This window comes from Chiloscyllium plagiosum, unplaced genomic scaffold, assembly GCF_037043375.1.
Source record: "Chiloscyllium plagiosum isolate Xiang-an unplaced genomic scaffold, Cpla_swu_hap1 HiC_scaffold_13, whole genome shotgun sequence".
In the NCBI taxonomy this organism is placed as follows: domain Eukaryota; kingdom Metazoa; phylum Chordata; class Chondrichthyes; order Orectolobiformes; family Hemiscylliidae; genus Chiloscyllium; species Chiloscyllium plagiosum.
The window spans coordinates 33,355,950-33,380,418 of record NW_028270151.1 but is presented as its reverse complement, the minus strand read 5'-3'; the positions used below and the strand labels follow the sequence as shown (position 1 = coordinate 33,380,418).

The window sequence follows — 24,469 nt, the reverse complement described above, 5'->3', positions numbered from 1 at the left end:
CAAGTACCTCAGATATTACCATTAATATATCGAGTAATCTAATTTCTCTGAAGTATATATTTGGCACAAGAAGGGAGCACAGCACTGTGATCAGGAACAGAATAAACACAGTTTTACCCATGAGTTCTGAAGGAGGAGGTCACTGGACCCAAAACATTAATTCTGATTTCTTGCCACAGATGCTGGCAGACGTGTTGAGATTTCCAAGCAATTTCTAGTTTTGTTACAGTTTTACCCTTACATGAAGGAGTTTATCAGAAACAATAAAAGACAAACAGAATTTGTAACTGCAATCTGAAAACTGAAAGATTAGCTCAGTCACTTCATGATTCACAAAGTTAAAAATCACTTATCCCACATTTTATGGCATCATCTGACTATATTGTTCAGAATACTGCCTGTAATAGCTCCAAATTATCATTTATCTGATAAGACAGACCATTACATAATTAGTACCTAACCTAATGACTAATAATAACATTAAGAAACTCAAACTGTTTCCAATTCTTTATTAGTCAGAAAACCTGCGCAGAACTGAAAAATGAACACTGACGACACAAATGACATCTTGAAGTGATTACGAATCTGTAACTGCTCCAGGAATCCAAGCCAACATTCATCTTATCATAATCTGCTTGATTTCCATTAGTAGGAACAGAAAAGATGGCGTACTGCTGGAAGGAAACAGGAGTTCTGAAAAACTAACTGCCGAATGAGATACACATTTAGAATACATAATTTTCATTATTAGATTAGATCCCCTACAGTATGGAAACAGGCCATTTGGCCCAACAAACCCACACTGACCCTCCCAAGAGTAACTGAGCCAGACCCATTCCAGTACCCTATATTTACCCGAGTAATGCACCTAACACTATGGGCAATTTAGCATGGCCAATTCACCTAACCTTCACATCTTTGGACCATCGGAGGAAACCGAAGCACCCAGAGGAACCCAAGCAGACATGGGGAGAACATGCAAACTCACACAGACAGCCGCCTGAGGCTGAAATCGAACCCAGGTCCCTGGTGCTGTGAGGCAGTAATGCTAACCAATGAACCACCATGCCACCCCGCCCTTCTTGATCCTGGCAAGGTGCTGAACTTGAACTAATATTGAACCAGACTTGAACCAGAGTGACTCAAGGGAATTAGGGTGGCGATGGCACACTCCCAGGCTAATCTTCAAGGAACATGGGCTTGAATCCCACCATGGCAAATGATGAAATGGAGACCATTAAATGTTCAAATTCAACAAGATCGGCAGCAGACCCTGCATTTGTGTAAGACCTTTACTGTAACAAAAATGCCCAAGATGCTTCAGCAATACGTACCCTATATCGTCATAGTTCTGAGTAATTCACTTCTGGAAGGAAAGCTACCGATCTTACCTGGTGTGGCATACAGGTGATTCCACACTCAGTTTCTCTTTACTCTTACTTCCCTCTGGGCAAATCGGGATGAGTACATTTGGCCTATGACATCATATCTTATGAATGAATTTTTAAAAATGAGCGAGAATTGTGCAGCAAACTGGAGTCTCTCCCAGTTTTCTTGGCATTGGCCCTGTGAGAGAATCCAGGCACCAACTAGAGTTTTCAGCCCCTCATGGCCTAATTATCTTGCATGTCCCAAACAAGTGCAAATTGCTAACTGCACAGCTGATGTACACTGGAATAAATTCTCCCTGAATTACAGAAATTGAAAGCCCAAGGTCTATAATACATCCAATTAATATAGATTCACAAGGACAAGCTGACTAGAGTGTGAACGGCCTGCAAACAAAATTATTTTATCAAGGGGCCTCCTTATAATGATGAGGAAGCAATTGAATTGGTAAACAAATTTTGCTCATTTTTATTATGACGAAGATGCTATACAAATGCCAATGACTGTTGTTCATTTGCAAGTCTACAACCATCATAATTTCTCCTTGTTAATTCTTTCATTCTCAATAGTCAGAGTGAAATTGAGGAACAAATATGTCGGGAGATCTCAGATATAATCAGATTGTAGTAGTGGGTGATTTTAAATTTCCAAACATTGACTAGGTCTACCAGAGTGTTAAAGGTTTGGATGGTGAAGAATTTGTTAAATGTGTTCAAGAAATTGTTTTTTATCAATATGTAGGACAAGTGACTGAAGTGATAGTACAGGAACTTTTAGATCTAGTGATCATAATGCTATTTGTTTTAATAGTTATGGAAAAGGATAAGCCTTCCATAAAAATTAAAGTTTTTAACTCGAGTAAGGCAAATTTTAATAGTATGACAAAAATACTTGGAAAAACTGATTGGAGTAGACTGTCCACAGGTTAAGGGACATCTGACAAGTGGGAGGCTTTCAAAAGTGTGATAATGTGAGTTTAGAGTCATTATGTTTCTGTGAGAGTGAGAGGTAAGGCTGGTAGGATTAGAGAACAATGAATTAATAAAGATATTGAGGTTCTAGTCACAGATATATAAAAAAAACATTTAAGATATAAACAGTTGGATTCAAATGAATCTCTTGAACAGTATAAGAGTGTAGGGCACCTTTAGGAGGGAGATCAGGAAGGCAAAGAGAGGATTTGACATAGCCTTGGCAAATAAGGTTAAGGATAATCCAAAGAGATTCTACAAGCATATTAAGAGCAAGAGACCAACGAGAGAGGGCCCCTTAAAGTTCAAAGGGGTTGTCTTTGTTTGAACCTCAGGAGATGGGAGAGATATTAAATTAATATCTCGCTTCAGTTTTTATTGTAGAGAAAGAAACGGAGGCTGGGCAACATGATGGGTCAGTGCTTAGCACTACTGCCTCACAGCACCAGGGACCCGGGTTCAATTTCAGCCTCGGTGACTATCTGTGTGGAGTTTGCAAATTCTCCCAGTGTTTGCGTGGGTTTCCTGCAGTTTCCTCCCACAATCCAAAGATGTGCAGGTTAGGTGAACTTGCTATGCTAAATTGACCATAGTGTTCAGGGATGTGTGGGTTAGGTGCATTAGTCAGTAGTAAATGTTGGGAAATGGGTCTGGGTGGGTTTTTGTCAGAGGGTCGGTGTGGGCTTGTTGGGCCAAATGGCCTGTTTCCACACTGCTGGGATTCTATGATTCATTAAAAATTCAGGGGAATAAGTACTGATGTTTTGAAAACACCACATTAAAAAGAGGAAATGCTGGGTGTCTTAGAAAATATAAAGGTGGATAAATTTCCGGGACCTGATCTATCTGAGGACTTTGTGAGAAATTAGGGAAGCAATTGTAGGGCTTCTTGCAGAAATATTTGAATCAGCTTTAAATACAGGTGAGGAGCCGAATGATTGAAGACTGGCTAATGTTGTGTCTTTGTTTAAAAAGGGATGTAAGGAGAAGCCTGGGAACTACAAACCTGAGAGTCTGACTTCAGTGGTGGCTAAGTTGTTGCAAGTGATTCTGAAAGGTAGGGTTTATATGTATTTGGAGAGACAAGGAATGATTAGGATAGTCATAGTTTTGTCCGAGAGAAATCATGTCTCACAAACATGACAGATTTCTTTGGAGGAAGTAGCCTCAACGAATAATGAGAACAGAGTAATAGACATTGTTTACTTGGGCTTCAGTAAACCTTTGATAAGGTTCTGCATGGTAGACTAATTAGTAAAGATAGATGGGATTCAGAGTGAGCTTGCCAATTGGATACAAAATTGGCTTAACAGTAGGAGACAGAATGATGGTGGAGATTGTTTTCCAGCCTGGAGGCCTGTGACCAGCAGTGTTCCATAGGGATTGGTGTTAGGTCCACTTTTGTTTGTCAGTTTTATAAATAATTTATATGAGAAATATAGAAAGCACAGTTAGTAAGTTTGCAGATGACACCAAGATTGGAGATATAATGGACAGTGAAAGTTTTCTAAGATTACGAGGAAATCTTGATCAATTGGGTCAACTGACTGAAGAATTGGGTCAACCGCAGGAGGTGCAACATTTGCGCCCACACCTCCCCCCTCACCTCCCTCCAAGGCCCCAAAGGAAACTTCCATATCCGCCACAGATTCACCTGCACCTCCACCCACATCATCTACTGCATCCGCTGCAGCCGGTGTGGCCTCCTCTATATTGGGGAGACAGGCCGCCTACTTGCGGAGCGATTCAGAGAGCATCTCTGGGCCACCCGGACGAACCAACCCAACCACCCTGTAGCACAGCATTTCAACTCCCCCTCCCACTCCACCGAGGATATGCAGGTCATTGGACTCATCCACCGCCAAACCACAACAACGCGACGGTCGGAGGAGGAGCGTCTTATCTTCCGACTGGGAACCCTCCAACCACAGGGGATGAACTTGGACTTCACCAGTTTCTTCATTCCCCCTCCCCCCACCTTGTCTCAGCCGAATCCCTCCAGCCCGGCACCGCCTTCCTGACCTGCAGTCTTCTTCTTGACCTCTCCGCCTCCATCCTACTCCGACCTATCACCCTCACCTTGACCTCTTTCCACCTATCACATTTCCAACGCCCCTCCTCCAAGTCCCTCCTCCCTACCTTTTATCTTCTCCTGCTGAACACTCTCTGCTCATTCCTGAAGAAGGGCCTGTGCCCGAAACGTCGAATCTCCTGTTCCCTGGATGCTGCCTGACCTGCTGTGCTGTTCCAGCAATAAGGTTTCCACAATTAAAACTAAGGCCTTAGGTAACATGGTAGAACACAGAGACCTAGGGGTTCAAATACATAATTCTTTGAAGTTTGCATCACATATAGATAGGGTGGTTAAGAAGACGACATTTCGCATGCTTGCCTTCATTGCTCAGATCTTTGAGTATCAGAGTTGAGACATTATGTTAAGGTTGTACAAAACGCTGGTGAGGCCTCTTCTGGAATATTGTGTCCAATTCTGGTCTCCCTGTTATAGGGAGGATATCAAGCTGAAGCGGGTTCGGAAGAGATTTACCAGGACGTTGCCGGTAATGGAGGGTTTTAGTTAGAAAGACAGGTGGGATAGTTGGGACTTTTTCATCTGAGCTTGGAGATTGAGAGGTAACTTTACATAGGTTTATAAAATAATGAGGGGTATAGATAAAGGTGACTGGCAAGTGTTCTTTCCCTAAGGTGGGGTTTTCAAGAGTGGGGGCATATTTTTAAAAAAAGACGAGGGGCAATTTCTTTTCTTTAAATACACTGGGGTTCATGTGTGGAATTGACTTCAAGTGATGGATGCGAGTACAGCTACAACCTTAAAAAGACATTTAGATAAGTAAATGAACAAGAAATGTTTGGAGTGATAGCAGCCAAATGCAGGCAGGTGGGACTAGTTAAGTTTGAAATTATGGTCCTACTGGACTCGCTGGACCGAAAGATCTGTTTCCATGCTATTTGATTCTATGTGAGCATCATTGCCATGACCAATGTTGATTGCTCATTCATAACTGCCATTCAAGCGTTGGAAAGTCACTTTCTTGAACATTTGCAGTCCGTGTGGTGTAAGTAAACACAAAGTTATTAAGGAGGGCATTATAGATTTCATACAGCAGCAAGAGGAAAAGGGAAGCATACATAATGTCTAGGCAGCTCAGAACAGAACAGGCCTTGGAGGAGTATCAGAAGAGTAGTCTTAAACAAGGAATCAAGCAGGCGAAATAGCTTTAGTAAGCAGAATTAAGGAAAATCCCAAAGCATTTTATTCTTATATAAGAAGCAAGTGGGTAACTAGAGAAAGGATTGGTCCACGAAAAGATAATGAAGGAAGGCTGTCTGACGAACCTGAGAGAAGGGTGAGATTCTGAGAGGAACATGATGAATCTTGAGACTAGAGATAGAAGTTTGATTAGTCTGGATCACGTTGACATAAGTAGGGAAGATGTGTTGGGTATGTTAGAGGTTAGAGGTTATTAAGGTGGACAAATCCCCAGGACCGGATGGGATCTAGCCCAGGTTGCTGAGGGAGGTGAGAGAGGAAATAGCTGGGGCCCTGACAGATATCTTTGTGGCATCCTTAAATACAGGTGAGGTGCGGGAGGACTGGAGGGTAGCTTATGTTGTCCCCCTGTACAAGGATAGTAGGGATATTCCAGGTAACTACAGACCAGTGAGTCTGACGTCGGTGGTGGGGAAGTTGCTGGAGAGGGTACTAAGAGATAGGATCTATTTATATTTAGAAAAGAATGGGCTTATCATCGATAGACAACATGGTTTTGTGCGAAGGAGATCGTGCCTTACCAACTTAATAGAGTTCTTCAAGGAAGTGACCAAGTTGTTAGATGAAGGAAGGGCTGTTGATGTCATATACATGGACTTTAGTAAGGCATTTGATAAGGTTCTCCATTGTAGACTAATGGAGAAAGTGAAGTCACATGGTGTGCAGGGTTTTCTGGCTAGGTGGATAAAGAACTGGTTGAGCAACAGGAGACAGAGTAGTAGTTGAAGGGAGATTCTCGAAATGGAGAAAGATGACCAGTGGTGTTCCACAGAGGTCAGTATTGGGGCCACTGGTGTTTGTCATATACATAAATGATCTAGAAGAGGGCACTGTTGGTATGATTTGCAGATGACACCAAGATTGGTGGAGTAGCGGAAAGCATAAGGGACTATCAGAGAATACAGGAGGATATAGATAGACTGGAGAATTGGGCAGAAAAGTGGCAGATGGCTTTCAATCCAGACAAATGTGAGGTAATGTATTTAGACAAGTCTAATTCTAGAGCGAATTATACAATGAATGGAAGAGCCTTGGGAAAAGTTGATGGGCAGAGAGATCTGGGAGTGCAGGTCCATTGTACCCTGAAGGTTGCTGCATAGGTAGATAGAGTGGTCAAGAAGGCATAAAGTATGCTTGCCTTCATCGGACGGGGTATTGAGTACAAGAGCTGGCAAGTCATGTTAAAATTGTACAAGACATTGATTCGGCTGCAATTACAATACTGAGTACAGTTCTGGTCGCCACATTACCAAACGGATGTGGACGCTTTGGAGAGGGTGCAGAGAAGGTTTACGAGGATGTTGCCTGGTATGGAAGGTGCTAGCAATGAAGAGTGGTTGAATAGGTTAGGTTTATTTTCACTAGAAAAAAAAAAGGAGTTTGATGGGGAATCTGATTGAGGTTTACAAAATCATGAAGGGTATAGACAGGGTGGATAGAGACAAGCTTTTTCCAGGGTGAAGGATTCAATAACCAGAGGTCACGCTTTCAAGGCAAGAGGTGGAAGGTTTAAGGGGGATACATGCGGCAAGTGCTTCATACAGATGGGTGGTGGGCGTTTGGAACGCATTGCCAGCAGAGCTGGTAGAGACAGATATGGTAGATTCATTAAAGATGCGCCTGGACAGATGCATGAGTGGGTGGGGAGCAGAGGGTTACAAATGCTTAGGAATTGTCCGTCAGGTTTAGACAGTACATTTGGAACGGCTCAGGCTTGAAGGGCCGAAGGGCCTGTTCCTGGGCTGTAAATTTTCTTTGTTCTTCTTTGTTCAGCAGTGAAGGAACAACAATATATAACTAAGTCAAGATGATGTGGCTTGGAAGAGAACATGCAGACAGTGGTTTTCCTGCTATCCTAATGTTACAAATCAGTAAATTGTGATCTTCATTTGATTGCAAATGTTAAGAATAACTAGTCTACACTTCCTGCGAGTTGGCGTTCATAAGTCATCTCTTCTGAAAATAAGAATACATCATAGGATCAACAAAAATACCCAAAAATTGTTTGGCTAAATCAACAACTGAGAACAATTCACGGACACCACCAGTAACTTATCTTTCAGATTCAGTCTCTTTGCAAGTGTGTCTGCATTCACCAATTAAAAGATTTTATCTACCACTCATACACACACAAACAAAGTGAAAGCTGAACAGAAAAATAGTAGCAGACAAATCATGACGTGCATTGGAGCCTCTATTGTTCCCATCCATTTATATCGGTACTTGTTTTGTTTGTTCTCTGAAATACTCAAGGAAAATGAGTCAGAAGAAATGAGAAGAAATGTGACTGTGAATGTGTTCCACAAGATTTCAACAACTTTGGCGTTGTAGTCAATTCACTTCTGTTTACGTATGGAATTCAGAAGCAGCAAATAAATTACATTTTGTGAATTTTTTTTGTCAGATAACCCCATTATAACCATATGAAGCAGGGAATGGTTCTAAACTCTCCACTCTTCTCACAATCATACAGTCCCATGTCCTGCATGAAACAAGCTAAACAGATATAATTGCAATCATTAGTCTAGCAAACTTTCAAAATGCTTAGAAACAATATGCACAACAGAGACAAATAAACCCAGTCCAGGAAGCAGTTTACAGGAATTTATCTTAGTGTTTCTAATTGTCAGAATCCTTGAATACAAAATACGAATTTCATTTTGTATGTACGAGTTTACCATCATTTTATCATTCTCCCTCGTAGCTGGAAACCAGTGATTCAGACAGTGGTATACACTTTAAGTCCATCATAATGCTAAAATGGACTAGAGCTATCCTAAATGGGCAAGATTTCAGAAGAAACCATTGGGAATCTCACCTGTTCTTCAGTTGTAGCAAATACCATGCGTATGGCAGGCAACTAGACCCAACAGCCAGGCCCAGTGCCAACAGAAACAGCCGATGGCAATCAGTGAAAATTAAGTCAAATTTGGCCCACCTTAATCAAGAGGCAGCATCCCGCCCCAAATAGATTCTGGACTGAAAATGAAAACCTTCTTTTACTCAGAGCTCAAGGTTTCTTCTTTAAATCACATCAATGTGCAGCGACTTTACGAGTTTGTACAACAGCATTATGTACAACAGCTTGAAATTTGTGCTCATGTCTGGAGTGGGATCCGAATCTAAAACCATCTGACTAAGAGGAATGAATACAGAATTATTCTGTATACTGAGACAGAATGGAATGTTAGAAACAGTTTTTAACCCTATGGAATATGCCTCAATATTTACTTAATAAAACATTGTATGGAAGTGAAAACATGTTTGCAAGCTTACAACAAAGCAAAGAAAACGCTGGAAACATTTAATGGGTCAAACAGCTCATGCTGAAAGACCAGTTTGAAAGGGTATACGTTCAGAATGTTAGCTGGTCTGCTCTTTCCACCAATGCTGAACTCCAGTTAAGTGCTTCCATCATTTGATATTTTTTGCATCAATTTCCAACAGCTAAAGTTGCTACATGGGCTTTTGTTTCAACTCAAGCGATTATTTGTTGTAGAACGAGAAAGAAAAATGTTGATTCTAGAGCATTGACGAGCTTTTGATTAACGTGAAATGCCAAGACATTCAAATCATCGACCTATTGTATTCCACAAAATAAAACAGTTTCAGAAACAACTCAGGTTTATCCATATCCAAGTTGTCAGTTCTTCATGCAATAACAAAATTCTCATACAAGATAAATACTTTTTGTTAAAAAGCAAAGATCACAAACTGAAACATTAATTAGTTCTCCGCAGGTGCTGCCTGTTCCGAGTATTCCAGGGTTTTTGCTTTTGTTACTCTTCTTATTTGTTATTACTTTAAAACCGTATCACTCCAAACTTGCTTTGCCATTGTATTTTGATTTAGTTAACCTACTTTGACAATCCTTTCAGTCACTGCATTCCAGATCCAAACAACACCGTTCATAACAAAACTCACACCCCACCGTTTTGATTGCACCTTAGATTGGTTATTGGTTGTGCATAATTACACAGTTAAAAGATCGCGAAGTAGGAACTTCAGGAACACAAATATGTTATCACTCATCGTATGTGAATTTTAATTCAAACCTGGTAATGTATCAGAGGACCTGCAGTAAGAGGAGAACTTTGGAAAACCATGGTTTGTTCCTAACGAAGATACTACATTCATAAAAAGGTAGCTTCAGCACTGGTACTATCTTTTCCAATTTACCGCACATCAGTAAAACTAAAATCAGGTTTGGCACACAAAATTGGACAAGACGCTCTATAACCCATTAGGAAATATGTTTAGGATCTAAAGTTGGGCAGCTAACACGGCTGTAGAATGACAGTACAAAGCGACTGCTAGCCTCAATTCAGAAATCACATCATCCCTTGACCAAGAACATTAACTAAAACTGATTTCGCTCTCTTAAAAACCTGTAGATTCTTCCGGTGAATTGAAAATCCATAAAGCCCCAAAAACGATCATCGAAGTGTAGAAGCATTAGAATTCTCACAGGTACCTGGCCAACAAAGAACTTTACCACCATATCTCACCCACTTGGGCAGGCCCTGCGGTTGGCGCTGACAACTTTAAAAAGCCTTCGATGCCCGACGCAGGGTCTGACGGTGACAGATCACAGACCCCGGTCAAGGTGTGTCTGCACCGCCGACGAGGAAAACCACCATACTCACCTGCTCCTCAGGTTCATTCTCTCCAGGGGGACTCAAACCCCAGCAATTTATTGTTGTTGTTGCTGCTGCTGCTGCTGCTGCTGCTGCAAACTCCAACACCGAACTCTCACTCCCGGCTCCTCGGAGTCTCCGGTACCGGAGCCAGAGCGCGCATGCGGACCGCCGCTCCCTCCACTCCAGGAGACGGCCTCATTGCGCATGCGGACTTCCACTTGTTGCACACAGGTGCCGGCCGCGGCAGCTTTAAACAGTGCGCATGCGAACTGCCGACTCCCCTTCAAACCCATTCGGCAGCTTTACAACAGTGCGCATGCGGATTTCCGGTTGGGGCCCCGGGATAGTAGCTGCAGTACGCATGCGGAACTGCCGGACACCTGGCGCAGGGTGATGGGTGTTGCGCATGCGGAGTATCTCGATGGAGCTGTGGATGCGAGAACTCGATGGTGGAAAATAGAATATAATATTCTTTAGTCCCTTAATTTTTCTACTTCTGTTTTTCGTATTGTCCAGCTGGAAGGTCCCATCACAAGCACGAACCTTACGCAACTAGTTACATTGCCTAGGAAGCCATGATGTGGAGTTGCTAGTGTTTTCTGGGGTGGACAAAGTCAAAAATCACACCACACCAGGTTATAATCTAACAGGTTTATTTGGGAGTACTGTACAAGCTTTTAGAGCGCTGCTCCTTCATCAGGCGGCTATGGAGCAGGATCATAAGACACAGAATTTATAGCAACAGATCACAGTGTCGTGCAACTGAAATGACATATTGAACATGACATTATGATCTGTTGCTATAAATTGTGCCTTATGATCCTGCTCCACAGCTATCTGATGAAGGAGCAGCTCTCCAAAAGCTAGTACTTCCAAACAAAACTATTTCCATGGAACACAACGTAATGAACGTTGCTGGAGAGACTCATTAGGTTTGACAACGTCTGTGGAGAGAAAACACAGTTAATGCTTTAAGTCCAGTGACCTGTGACAATGGTCACTTAGTTCTCACATAAATGTAACTAAACCAGCAGTAAATCATACTAATGTGGCATAAATGATGGGCACCATGCTTTTTGGCTCCACTGCTGACAAAGACTACTAACAACTTGCATTTATATGGTACTTTTCATATTAAAAAGGTATGAACAGCACCAAGGCAAATAGGCTGACTAATACATACATTTCTCACTCAAGAGACTGCCAAATACAGCTGCATTCCAGAGGGTGAGGTGAAAGCAATTGTCTTCATTCTCAAGGCTGCATTTGACCTTGTGGAATCAAAGAAGGCATTCCTCAGGGTAGTATCCTAGGCCAAACTATCTTCAACTGCTTCATCAATGACTTTTTTCCCATCACATGGTCAGGAGCAGGAATCCTGAAGAAGGGCTTATCCCGAAAGGTCAATTCTCCTGCTCCTTGGATGCTGCCTGACCTGCTGCACTTTTCCAGCAACACATTTTTCAGCTTCTCAGAGACTGGAGCTACTTGACAAGCCTCCTTTGCCAGGAATTAAAAACTGCAAATTCTATCATCTTGAAGAACAAGAGCAGCAGACACATAGGAATGTAATCACCTGTGGATTGTCTTCCAAGCCGCACACCATCATAACGTGTAACTATTATTTGGGTACTGCCTGCACGCTGAACATTATTAGCTACTCTCATGATGAAAGTTACTGGTACAATCCTCTCTAATTAAAGAAAGCCACAAGATAAGTATGGTCAAGGAAAACCATTTCCTGGTCCAACTAGAAAAGTCTCTGATAGTCATAAAAAATCGTTTGTTGTATATTAGCTACTAGTTTGCATTGATATGATTGGCATAGTTAGATACTTTGAGAAAATGTTAACCCAGCCATTTCTTCAAGATTCCAATTGCTCTGTCCCCAAGCCTATGTCACCATGATTGGGTTGTGTTTGTGGCACTCTTCCATATTAACCCTTGCGCACTGTTTCCGATCCAAACACAAAATCTCCCCTAAATGTTTTTTCCATTATTAATGTTCTGCAGTTGTGTGTAAAATTACATTTACTACACTCCAATCTCCCCATCAATCTCTAGCTTGACATATTCAGGCGACCTGAAGACTTCATTACTCTCCTGGAATATGTTTGCTTCAGATTTGAAAGATTGGTAGCTGGCTAGATAGAACACCGTTAACTTTGATTCTCTTCCTGATTGGTTAATATCTATAGATCTCTCGTGTTATCAAGTTCCTCAGTGAGTTCAGTGGTGGGTTTACATAAGTTTCCTGTAGTTCCTTTGCACAAATCTTTCAGAAGTACAAACAATATATAATCTTTACTTGTCTGCAGGCTCTTGGATGACTGTATCTTTTCTGTGCACATGTATGATCTATCTCTGTTGCTCCTGTCCTAAATGTGGCAATCATCTTGTACAGTAGCATCTAGTGTGTGGGCCTGTTATGCATGATGGGACTACTCACTGATATTATGTCCCTTGAAGGTATAAATGTGCAGTCAACCTCTTTGATAGAATGAGGCACTGAGTATTCAGTTTCCTGTCTGTCAGCATCTCTGATGCTAGATCACATTGGAGTGGAGTAGATGTACAATTTAGTAGTGCCATATAGAGCTGTATTCTTTTCAAGGGGGGTTTTATATCCTGACAACCCACTTGGCATCCCCATTTAATTGTGTGTTTCTTAGTGAACTTGGGATATGTTCAAATCCAGAACTGGCTACAAACTGGTTGAAGTATGCATTAACAATCTATGGTCTGTTGTCCAATATGACCATATCAAGGATACTCTGTACTCTGCATTTATAAAATAAGGTTGAGATAAAATGTATCAATAGCTTTTTAAGTGATTGCCAATGACAATCTATAGGATTGGCATTGAGCATCCTAACCTTTAGCCATTGGGAAATCTAAACAGTGACAAAGAGATTAGGTTGTCACCTCTGTATCAAGCTTAAAGGTCATGAGATGACCATTGACATAAATACCTCCCTGCCAAAAACTAGATCTGGATCATCTATTTCTCATAAGAACACTTAAGCTTTTCATCTATTTTAGTCTGTTTTACCTGATTCATTTTCTTGTGTTTGATTTCTTGTTGCCCTGTGACTGTGTCCTACTTTGGTACATTTTCTGAAAATTGATTCATACATAATTTGTTTTTTTAAAGCAAGGCACAGTTTCTGCCTGTGAGGTTTTCTTATGCCACAGCACTGACATTGACTGAGTATTTTATGTCTCTCCTACTCTCTGTATTGCTTCTTACATGTGTCTATAGGATTTCTGTATTTTAGCAGTTAAATAACCTATATTAAGAGGTCGGCATGGTGGCTTAGTGGGACCAGGGACCCAGGTTCAATTCCTGCCTCAGGCAACTGTCTGTGTGGAGTTTGCACATTCTCCCAGTGTCTGCATGGGTTTCCTCCAGGTGCTCTGGTTTCCTCCCACAGTCCAAAGATGTGCAAGTTAGGTGAATTGCCATGCTAAATTGCCCATAGTATTAGGTGTAGGGGAATGGTCTGGGTGGGTTCCTCTTCGGAGGGTCAGTGTGGACTTGTTGGGCCAAAGGACCTATTTCCACACTGTAGGGAATCTAATCTAATCAAAATTGATCCTCTCTCTTAGATGGAATTGTGTTATTTCCAGATTTCTGCTTCTTTCACCATCTGGTTGGCCCTCTACAAAGTCAAATTTTCTTTTGACTGTGATAATATTTTTTATTCATTCATGGGAATGTGGTTGTCAGTAACTGGGCCAGTGTGTATTGCCTAATTGCCATATTTGTTGAGGCTTTCAAACAGGCATTGTGAACGAAATGGGTTTTTACAACAATTGATAATGATTATGTGGTCACCAATAAGATAGCTTTTAATTCCAGATATTTATTGAATCCAATTGCAACATCTGCTCTGGTGGGCTTCAAACCATGACCCCAGAACAATAGACTAGTGACACTACCGCTACGCCATCGCCTCCCCAAACATGACAAAGACTGTTCAGCAATTCCAACAATAATTCTGTCTCTTATGAATTTTGACTTTTAATCTCCATAGTCACATTTATTGATTAATCGGAAGAGGTCATTAATGAAATTATCAATGGATTCACTTTGATGCCAAACTGTCCTATTACATCTTGCTTTTGCAAGAACAAAAACATAAATTGCTGGAAAGCTCAGCAGATCTAGCAGCATCTGTGGTGAGAAGTTGGAGTTAATGTTTTGGATGGAGTGACCATTCCTCAGATTTAAAGCGTTTGCAATTCTTTTGGTCTTTGCTTTTGCAAGAGTTTTATTTGTTCTGAGAAAAATAATTATCAAAAGCTTGCAGAACATGATTAAAAAATATCTGTTGAATTTTTACCTCTTGGCAAGCTACAACATTATCAGGTGCAGCCCTAAACAAACATGAATGTGTATATACTTGCTCATTTTCTAATTTGGCATTTGTTTGCAAGCATATCTGTATTTCGAGAACTGTTCCTCTAAGATGTAAATTCTGCATTCAATTTGGCCCATCTCTGAATTGAAATTTTCCTGGCATTATAATTTTCACTGTCATGTCTTCCTAATATGATTATTTGTTTTCCTTGTTTTAAAGGCTTTTAATTTTGCAGTTTAGCAATACAGCTACTATTGTACTAGAAACCTTCCTCATATTGTATGATCATAATCAAGACCCAATCAAGTTGGGCAGACAGTGGCTGTGTGATAATGTTTCTGTGCTACTAATCCAGAACCCCAGGCTACGGTTCAGGAGACACACCATATTGATGGCGAAATTTGAGTTCAATTTTGAAAATATGGAATTTCACAAAAATGCTACCCTAATGACTAGCCTGTAACCACTAGGAGAAAGTGAGGAATGAAGATGCTGGAGATCAGAGTCGAAGAGTGTGGTGCTGGAAAAGCACAGCCGCTCAGGCAACAACACTGATGAAAACCTTATGCTCGAAACATTGATGCTCTTGCTCCTCAAATGCTGCCTGAGCGGTTGTACTTTTCCAGCACCACACTCTTCGACCCTGTCATATAACTACTGCTGATTTTGTAAAAACCCATTTGGTTCACGAATGTCCTTTAGGGAAAGAAATCTGTTTTTCTTACTTGGTCTGGTCCACATGTGACTCCAGACCCCAGCAATGTGTATGATTCTTAATGTCTGCTAACCAGAAATGGGCAATAAATGTTGGCCTAGCCAGTGATGCCCACATTCGATAAAGAAATAAAAAATGGTGGACCCAAACTAGTATTATCTTATAATGGAACACAGTTTAGATTAGATTAGATTACAGTGTGGAAACAGGCCCTTCGGCCCAACAAGTTCACACTGACCCGCCGAAGTGAAACCCCCCACCCATACCCCTACATTTACCCCTTACCTAACACTACGGGCAATTTAGTATGGCCAATTCACCTGATCCTGCACATCTTTGGACTGTGGGAGGAAACCGGAGCACCCGGAGGAAACCCATACAGACACGGGGAGAACGTGCAAACTCCACACAGTTAGTCGCCTGAGGCGGGAATTGAACCCGGGTCTCTGGCGCTGTGAGGCAGCAATGCTAACCACTGTGCCACCGTGCCGCCCTTTCTTTCTGGAAAGAAAGAGATAGTGAGGAAGCTGCAGTAGTTATAGCAATTGATCAGCTGCTCCAAAGACAAGCTTAGAAATTTTTCAATGGATTGATCCCCTGAGATGGGCCCTATCTTACAGGACGTCTAAGTAACTAGTGTAATTGTGAATATATGCTATTGATTAGTCGGTTAATAAAGATGTATGGCATCTAATGGAATGGTATCCGAGTTGTTGGGTCCAAGTGATCTCTGGGCAGAACGTTTAGACCAAATGTGAGGGTCTTACAAAGTAATAGCTGAAAATGTGTTGCTGGAAAAGCGCAGCAGGTCAGGCAGCATCCAAGGAGCAGGAGAATCGACGTTTCGGGCATGAACCCTTCTTTATGCCCAAAACGTCAATTCTCCTGCTCCTTGGATGCTGCCTGACCTGCTGTGCTTTTCCAGCAACACATTTTCAGCTCTGATCTCCAGCATCTGCAGTCCTCACTTTCTCCTCTTACAAAGTAACATACAGTTAATCTTACAGTTTAATGAGCTTAGCTACAGGTCTTGATAAAGAAATTGCAGAACATACTGTGAATCATGAAAAACTTTGCAGGCAAACCACCTCTTAAGTGGAGGTGAGTTCCAATTGTCTAAGAGGGGGATGATCCAGGGAGGCTTTCCCAGAGATGGATAATCCAGAAGCTGAGATGGAACAGTTGACTGGATGGCTCCACTTGTAAATTAATCCCAGAAAGGACTGTGGAGAAATGAAGCTTAGATAGGAGAGTTCATTAAGTTGGACACGCTACAGAAACCGAGAATGCTGCTCGAAGAAACAAGAGAGGGAAAAATACTTCTTGTAAGCCTCATCTGTATGTCTTTGTCTGTATATGTTACAGACTTGTCCTGTTCTTTGAATGTCAGCCTGTTCATGCCAAATAGAGATTCATTAACCCTTTGTGGTCTGAATGTTTAAAAGCTAGTCATTGGTGATTTAGTTTGAAATATAACCGTACAAAATAGTAGTAAAATTGATCTAATAATAATTTATGGTAAAATTCATTGTTCAGTTGTTTGAAAGCAATTGTTTTGTTTGGTGCAATTAGAATCTAGGAGGATCCCTCTGGAATGAGGACTACTCAAGAAGTACGGAAAACGTGATGTATGTTAACAAAAACACTATTCTAATCGTGCACTATGGGTATGATTGGGCATGTAATCTCAGTTTAAGTCTTTGTGTAAAATCCTACAGTTTTGGGCTAAGTACATAAGGTTCTTTTTGAGAATTAACCTTGTTGTATTTCAGAAGTTTAAAGAACTGAAGACAAGGAATGCAACTTATGGGAAGAGAACTAAATAAAGTTTGCAAGGAATAAAATTTGCAAACCCCAGAATCCTGGTTACTGGATAGAATTTTGATACCAGGATATTCTATAAAGCATTGGGCTTTTTAATCTGTATATAAAATTAACACATATGTGGAATGCTTTCTTTTAAATGTTTGATGTTGTAAATTGGGGTGTTTGACATGATTATGATTGATCCTGAATTGGATTAATTTTGGGTGAGAAACTTTGTAATGTTTACAGGCTTGGGAACTTTGTTCCTGATACAGTTCTCAAAAGTGAAAATTAATTTTTCAATTTAAATATTGCTAATTGGAATGTGAAAACAAACAGCATGTGCCTGACACTGAGCTCAAAATTCTAAAGTGAAGAACATTTCAGAAAAATGGTTTGCAAAGGAAGCTTTTTTTTAAGAAAGAATAAATTTGAACTTAAAATTCTGTAGAATGTCTGTGCTAAGGGGAATAAATTGATTTGTGAAAGCTACAACTTATTTCCTAAAATGTAAACAAAAACCAAAAGTCTTGAAAACGCTTGGTAGAAATCCAGTCTGAACTCAGAACTTGACAACTATTTCAAGGAGAAAAAGGATAAATAAAAAAGACAAGGAAAAGATTCTGTCTACAGTTAATCAGTAAAGTGCAAGAGAAGACAGTAGAATATATAGCATTTAAAGGTAAAATTTGAAATAGAAGTTGCTCTCTATTGTTCAAGGAAGTTTTTAAAAATAAATAAAAAGATGTAGTTGTGTGAATTGGAGAATGTTTTGCCCCACCACTGAAGAAACAAAGAAAAATTAGCTCTTTCTACGAGCAGGCTTAGATTTCTTGCCAATCGATTAACCTCATGAGAAAAGGAGCTTTTATGCTTTATTTGTTTACATGCATTTGAAAGTGTAACAAAATTCATGAAGTTGGAATCAATGCACTAAATTAAGCTCACTTGGATATAAGGATATTTTCTGAAAACAACATGGTCTTGATGGATTACATGATTACGATAGCAATAATGTTTTGTCTGAAGAGAAATAAACTGGATACAACCTCAACTGGTCATGAGGAATATCCTGTTTCCATTTTGTAACTTCTATTGATTAATATTTATCTGTCCATCTGTACCTTGATTCAGGGATAAATGATCAACTTACTTCATAGATGCAATTGGTAATTGAGATTCCAAACTCAGTAAGGGGTGAAAAAAAGCTAACCAACTTTTTAAATTATTAGAAAAGTTAATTATAAGAATGCAGCAAAGATATATCTGGAATCCTTTGCCAACACAACACATAGTAAAATGATCAATCTCAGGGTTTCAAAGAGTTAATTTTAGATCATATGATTCTTGGTTCAATCTCATTATTTCAGGCATTTCAAACCTCTCCATACTTTAATGCTAAAAGAAAATGTACTCCTCTCAAGATTTAATAAAGTCAAAGGGTGTAACTATCTTTGATGTGAGGAAGCTCACTTAGAAAATAATATAAAGTAACCATATCTTTAACACACTTCCAACATCTTATTATCCAAATGTAGGGTGGGACTGATGTTCCATAGAGGTCACCCGGATGGGTGTAGTCACTTCAGATGTATTTGTAATCTAAACCCTGTTTAAAAACACAATTGTTGAAAGCAAAAGAAAAGCATTTAATGCAGTACAAAAGGGCAATTCACAGCAAAATTTGTAGCCTTCTACCCCACCTAGTGATCAAACATAATTGTACATTTAGACAAACAGCAAAGCAAATGCATTGGTTCAGAACCTAGTGACTGGAATCCTCTGATAAGTCCCAACCTCTGAGTTAGAGTCAGAGTCTTTGACGATTTCCACTCACTTACCTGACCAGTTAGCCGTGAAATGTGAGAGGAGTGAAACCTGCTGTAACTCCTGGCTAACTGCAAAACTGATGCATTCATAACACCCCCAAAACATTCACATTTTTACCTGTCACCGAAACCTGATCCATGCCCAACACCTGACACACACTACCTCCTCACCCACTTACCATCTGTACCCCCTCACCCACCATCCATCCGACTCCCTCAGCCACCATCAGTCACTCTCCTCCTTTACCAAACTCGCACCCCATTTCTCAACTACCTGCCACTGTAACCCTTCACCCCTTACCTGCCACCCTACACACTCACTTACCACCATATCCCAACAGCTACTTTCCATTTTAACTTTTCATCCACCTGCCTCCTGACCTGCTCATCCACCCACTTGTCCCTCTGTCATTTCAGCTATCTCATAGTCAGAAGTCACACAACGCCAGGTTATAGTCCAACAGACTTCATGTGATGAAGGAGCAGTGCTTCGGAAGCTTGTGATTTCAAATAAACCTGTTGGACTATGACCTGGTGTCGTGTAACTTCTGACTTTGTCCACCCCAGTCCAACACCAGCACCTCCACATCATCATCATCCAACTCGTGCCTAATCTTCTTAACAATCTGCCACTCCACATCCTCAACACCTGGCACTCTACCAGCTCATACCCTAATCTTCTGGCCTACTCCTTTACCCACTCACCTGCCATCTTACGACCTGACACACTGACAGCAATCCTTACCTCCTCTCCCACTCACCTTCATACCTCCCATGATGACCTTGGAGAGGGAGTTCAGGATTTTGTCCTGATGACACTAAAGGAACGGCAATATATTTCCAAGTCAGGACGGCGAGTGACTTGGCTGGGAACTTGCAAGTGGTGGTTTTCTCATGTATCTTCAGCCCTTGTCCTTTTAGATGGTAGTGACCATTGGTTTGAAAGGTGCTGCCTAAGGTTGTCTGCAGTGAATTTTGTATGCCTTTTGTGTTGAGTATGAGACATCAATAGCATATGTAATGATGATGACGAATAACAATGTTATAATAATGCCAGTGATAATGACATAATAACGTAATAATAAGCGGCAGGGAGCAGAGACTCCAAAGACCTAACAGAATGTTTGGATCTTCTGTGCTGCAAATAAAGCATTGGGCGGCACAGTGGCTCAGTGGTTAGCACTGCTGCCTCACAGCACCAGGGTCCCACGTTCAATTCCAGCCTTGGGTGATTTTGTGGAGTTTGCACATTCTGCGTGGGTTTCCTCCGGATGCTCTGGTTTCCTCATACAGTCCAAAGATTTGCAGGTCAGGTGAATTGGCTCATGCTAAATTGCCCACTCTGTTAGGTGCATTAGTCAGAATGGGTGGGTTGCTCCTCGGAGGGTCAGTGTGGACTTGTTCGGCAGAAGGGCCTGTTTCCACTCTGCAGGGAATCTAATCTAATTCTTATAGAAAACATATAGGGGTCAAGAACTTTGGCACTGACACTCTCACCACCTCCAAATTCCTTCTTGGTTTTGTTATATGTCCCGTAACAGTTATATGGATCTTCCAAGGCACTCTTTTAAAAAAAAATGCAAGGAGATTAAGTCAGAGGATAGCAGGTAGCCAGTGACTTGTAAAGGATTTTTCGGGGGGGCAGGAGTTTAATTCCACACCAGTAAACAATGTATGACTTTACATTTTAGTTAGTTAAGGCTAAGGCTTGAGGGGTGAATGGCCGACTTCTGTTCCTATGTTCCAAAATCAAACAGGATAAATATAAAAGTATGTGAATTAAGAATTTTGGGCTGAGAAAACCTAAAGGCTTTAATTAAGATGAATGGTTAACAAAGGGTATTAACTCAATTATGAAAGAGAATAGGAGATTTTATTCTGGAATCATAAATGAGTAACTCAGACCGGTTGTTTGCAATTCCTATCCCACATGTGAACTTTACTAAAGGGAACACATATATAGGAAGTATCTCCAGCTGCTTGAGTTCAAGTTCAGGATTTCCAAACTTGAGGGACCATTGGGAATCACTGTAGAGCATCAGGAAGAGTGAGATTTTTTAGATTGTTCATGAGGAGGTCACTGCAAAGGCAGTGGGAGTTCAAGATAGTCGATGCTTAGCCATCTGGACAAGTAGGAGCTGCAGGAGTCTGCAATGTTTGTGTCACAGCTGCAATCATGATGTATTGAAGAAATGCAGACCATGTTTTGGCACTGAGGAGCAAGGAACTGTGCAAGAGAACATAAATAAAAACATTAGAAACAGTCATTAGAACAGATTTCCTTCATATTTTAGTATTTATCATCGTGAGTTCCATATGAAGTATTAACTCTCTGGTGCCAGATTAGAAAACATGCACAAAGTTTAGGATATTCTTTAGGGGAAACGAAGCAAGGCAGATAATAATTCCAGTACCAATGAGAATAGAACACTTGTTGAGTTCCTACAATTCAGCTTTCAGGAGATGTAGTAGTGGAAGTGGATTGAGATGGGCAATGTTGAAAATTAGACCTTGAAAATAGTAATCTCTGATTTACTCACAGGACTATATGCCAGCAAGTGTTGACAAACAAATAGGAATGGTCATTACATGGTTTCAGGCATGGCGTGAAAATGCTAAGTTTCAGATTCTTGAGACTCTAGAATCACTGAAATTTGTGTCACAGGTAGACAGGGTGGTTAAGAAGGCATTTAGCACCCTTGCCTTCATTGTTCAGACCATTGAGTATAGGAGTTGAGACAACATGTTGACATTGTACAGAGTGTTGATAAGATCTCTTCTGGAGTAATGTGTACAGTTCTGGTCACCCTGCTATAGGAAGGATATTATTAAGTTGAAGCAGATTCAGAAAATATTTACCAGGATGTTGCTGGGAATGGAACATCTGAGTTATAAAACTTGGCTGGATAGGCTAGGACTTTTTTCACTGGAGTGTAGGATGTTGAGGGGTGAGCTTATAGAAGTTTATAAAATCATGAGGGGCATAGATAAGGGGAATAGCAAAGGTCTTTTCCCTACATTAGGGGAAGACTAAGGGGCATATTTTTAAGATGAGAGGAGAAAGTTTTAAAAAGGACTTGAGGGGCAACTTTTTTTTTACATAGAGAGTGGTTTGTGTGTGGATTGAGCTGCCAGAAGAAGTAGTAGATGTAGGTACAGTTACAACATTTAAAAGGCATTTGGATACACATGTAAATAGGAAAGGTTTGTATGGATTTGGGTGAAATGCAGACAAGTGAGACTAGTTTATTTTGGAAACATGGCCGGTATGGACTAGTTGGACTGAAGGGTTTGTTTCCGTGCTGTATCACTCGATAACTGGAGTGCTTGCAAGCAGCTTCACTATTGTGCTTGGTGTGATGATGCTGCTGCTTTAACAGAGTTAAGTTGTCTTTGGTTCTTTGTTTCAGAAGGGTTGTAAACACATAGATTCCGATGTGTCTGCTTTGTATGGGTTTAAGGACCAACTTGATTATAGCTAACACAAACTGCCTCAGGCAATAGGCTTTTTATGATTAAAAAAACACTTGTAAAATGAAAGGCCAGTTCTCCCAGCTCTGCTCTCTCTGGTTTGGTTTGGTTTGGTTTTAGCAAGCAGTCAGTTTTTCAGGCTGCTGGTCAAAGAAACAGTTCCATGCTGACCTTTTCTCTCTCTCTGGCATCTCTCCTGTAAGAATCTGTGTTTGATTTTGCCTTTATTGCCAAGGTGGTGTTTATGGGGATGTTGCAAGTATTTGGAACAGCATAATTAAGTTGCGATGGAGTCGATTGGGTTTTTAAGTAGTTATATTATTCTAAATTGGGTTTTCTTTTGTTCATGTGTAAATAAATACTGTTTGTTTAACACTGAATGGTTAGGCCAACTGCATCTCTCCTGGAATATTCACTTAACACCTGCTTAAAACAACTAGAAAAGTTAGAGATCTGGACTACTTTCTTGAAATGTTTTGAAGGGGGTCCAGTCTGGTCCCTAACATTGGGAAGAGTTCAAACTGAATTGGTCAGGTGATGAGGAGTAGCGTATCGAAGTAAAAAAGAGGAAAACAGTGAATAAAAGAATGACGTGTTGGATAGTGTTAGACAATACTAAGTAGAAAACGTCTATTGAGGACTATAAGGAATATAAAAATATGCTTAGAGTTGTTACAACACAGGGTTAAACCCCTCCCACCCACCCACTAATTTAAACCAGCAAAACAAAAAAGATTTAGCCCATGCTGTAATCTGTTAAATTCGAGACGCCAAGGACTATCCCAAAAGTACTGTTTAAAGTAAAAATTCACAACTTTTTAAAAAAATGTCTAACAGAGAATAATTAACTAACAACTATTAACAACTCCTTTTTCTAACCTATGTTTTACTTTCCCTTCTATAATTCTGCTCCGATAAAACCCCCGATTAAGATTTACCAAAAAATTCAAATTTCAAAACCAGCCAACTGTCGAATCTTCTCTTAGTATCTTCCTCTGTCTTTTTTTCTTCTTCTTAGGGATTTCTATTTCACAGGTCATTGATAGATAAAGATACTTTTAAGAGAGCTATTCTCTGGGCTGTCCGCGTGTTAGATAAATACAAATCGTATCTAAACCTTATCAGTTAAATCCGTGCTAACACATCTGCGATTACATTCTTACGACCTGCTACATGTATGCTTTTTAAATTAAAACTCTGTAACATAAGACTCCAATGAAATAGTCTCATACTCTTGTCTTTAAAACAATCTAAGAAGGTAAGAGGATTGTGATTCGTGTACACAATCATCTCTGACACATTGTTCATGACATACACATTAAAATGTTGTAAGGCCATAATCAAACTCAATAGTGCTTTTTTGATCGTGGAGTACTACCTCTGGTGGATGTTGTGTTTCTTTGAAAAGTAACCAACTGGCAGTTCAATCCCATCCTCACCTTCCTGCAGGAGGACAGCGCCAAGTCCTATGTCACTAGCATCGACGGCGACTTTAAAAGGTTTTGAAAAGTTTGGTGTAGCTAAAACTGGTTTGGTGGTTAATATGGCTTTCAAATGGTCGAATGTCCCCTGGCCTTGTTCTGTCCACCGAAATGTTGTGTTCTTCTTCAGCAAATCAGTTAACGATGCCACTACACTGCTGAGGTTTGGAACAAATTTCCGATAGAATCCACTGAGTCCTAAGAATCGAAGCACCTCTTTCTTTGAGGTAGGTAGTGAAACTTCCTCAATGGCCTTTGTCTTTGTGTTCCGTGGGGTCAACCTTCCATGACAGATGTTATGTCCCAAGAACGTCATCTCTACTTTCGCGAATTCAGTTTTATTTAAGTTTATTACGAGTTTTGCTTCTCATAGTCACTCAAAGAGCTCAGCAAATTGTACTATGGACTTTCTAAAGATCACTACATTGTCAAATAGACTGCACAGTTTGAAACCACAGCCACAATTCTATTCATGAGTCTTTGGAATATAGCAGGTGTGTTCTTCATTCCAAAC

At 40.5% G+C, this 24,469-nt stretch overlaps 1 protein-coding gene across 2 annotated transcripts in view; it reads right to left on the bottom strand.

Moving 5' to 3' along the window:
* tnk2b (tyrosine kinase, non-receptor, 2b) overlaps window positions 1-10,427 on the bottom strand; it is a 298,847-nt gene extending 288,420 nt beyond the window's left edge. The window contains exon 1 of one of the 2 annotated variants that reach the window (XM_087993487.1): window positions 10,296-10,427. The gene's annotated coding sequence lies outside the window, so the exon portion shown is untranslated. The remainder of the gene's footprint in view (window positions 1-10,295) is intronic. The other variant, XM_087993482.1, reaches the window with a different exon arrangement.
* Window positions 10,428-24,469: the final 14,042 nt, after the last annotated feature.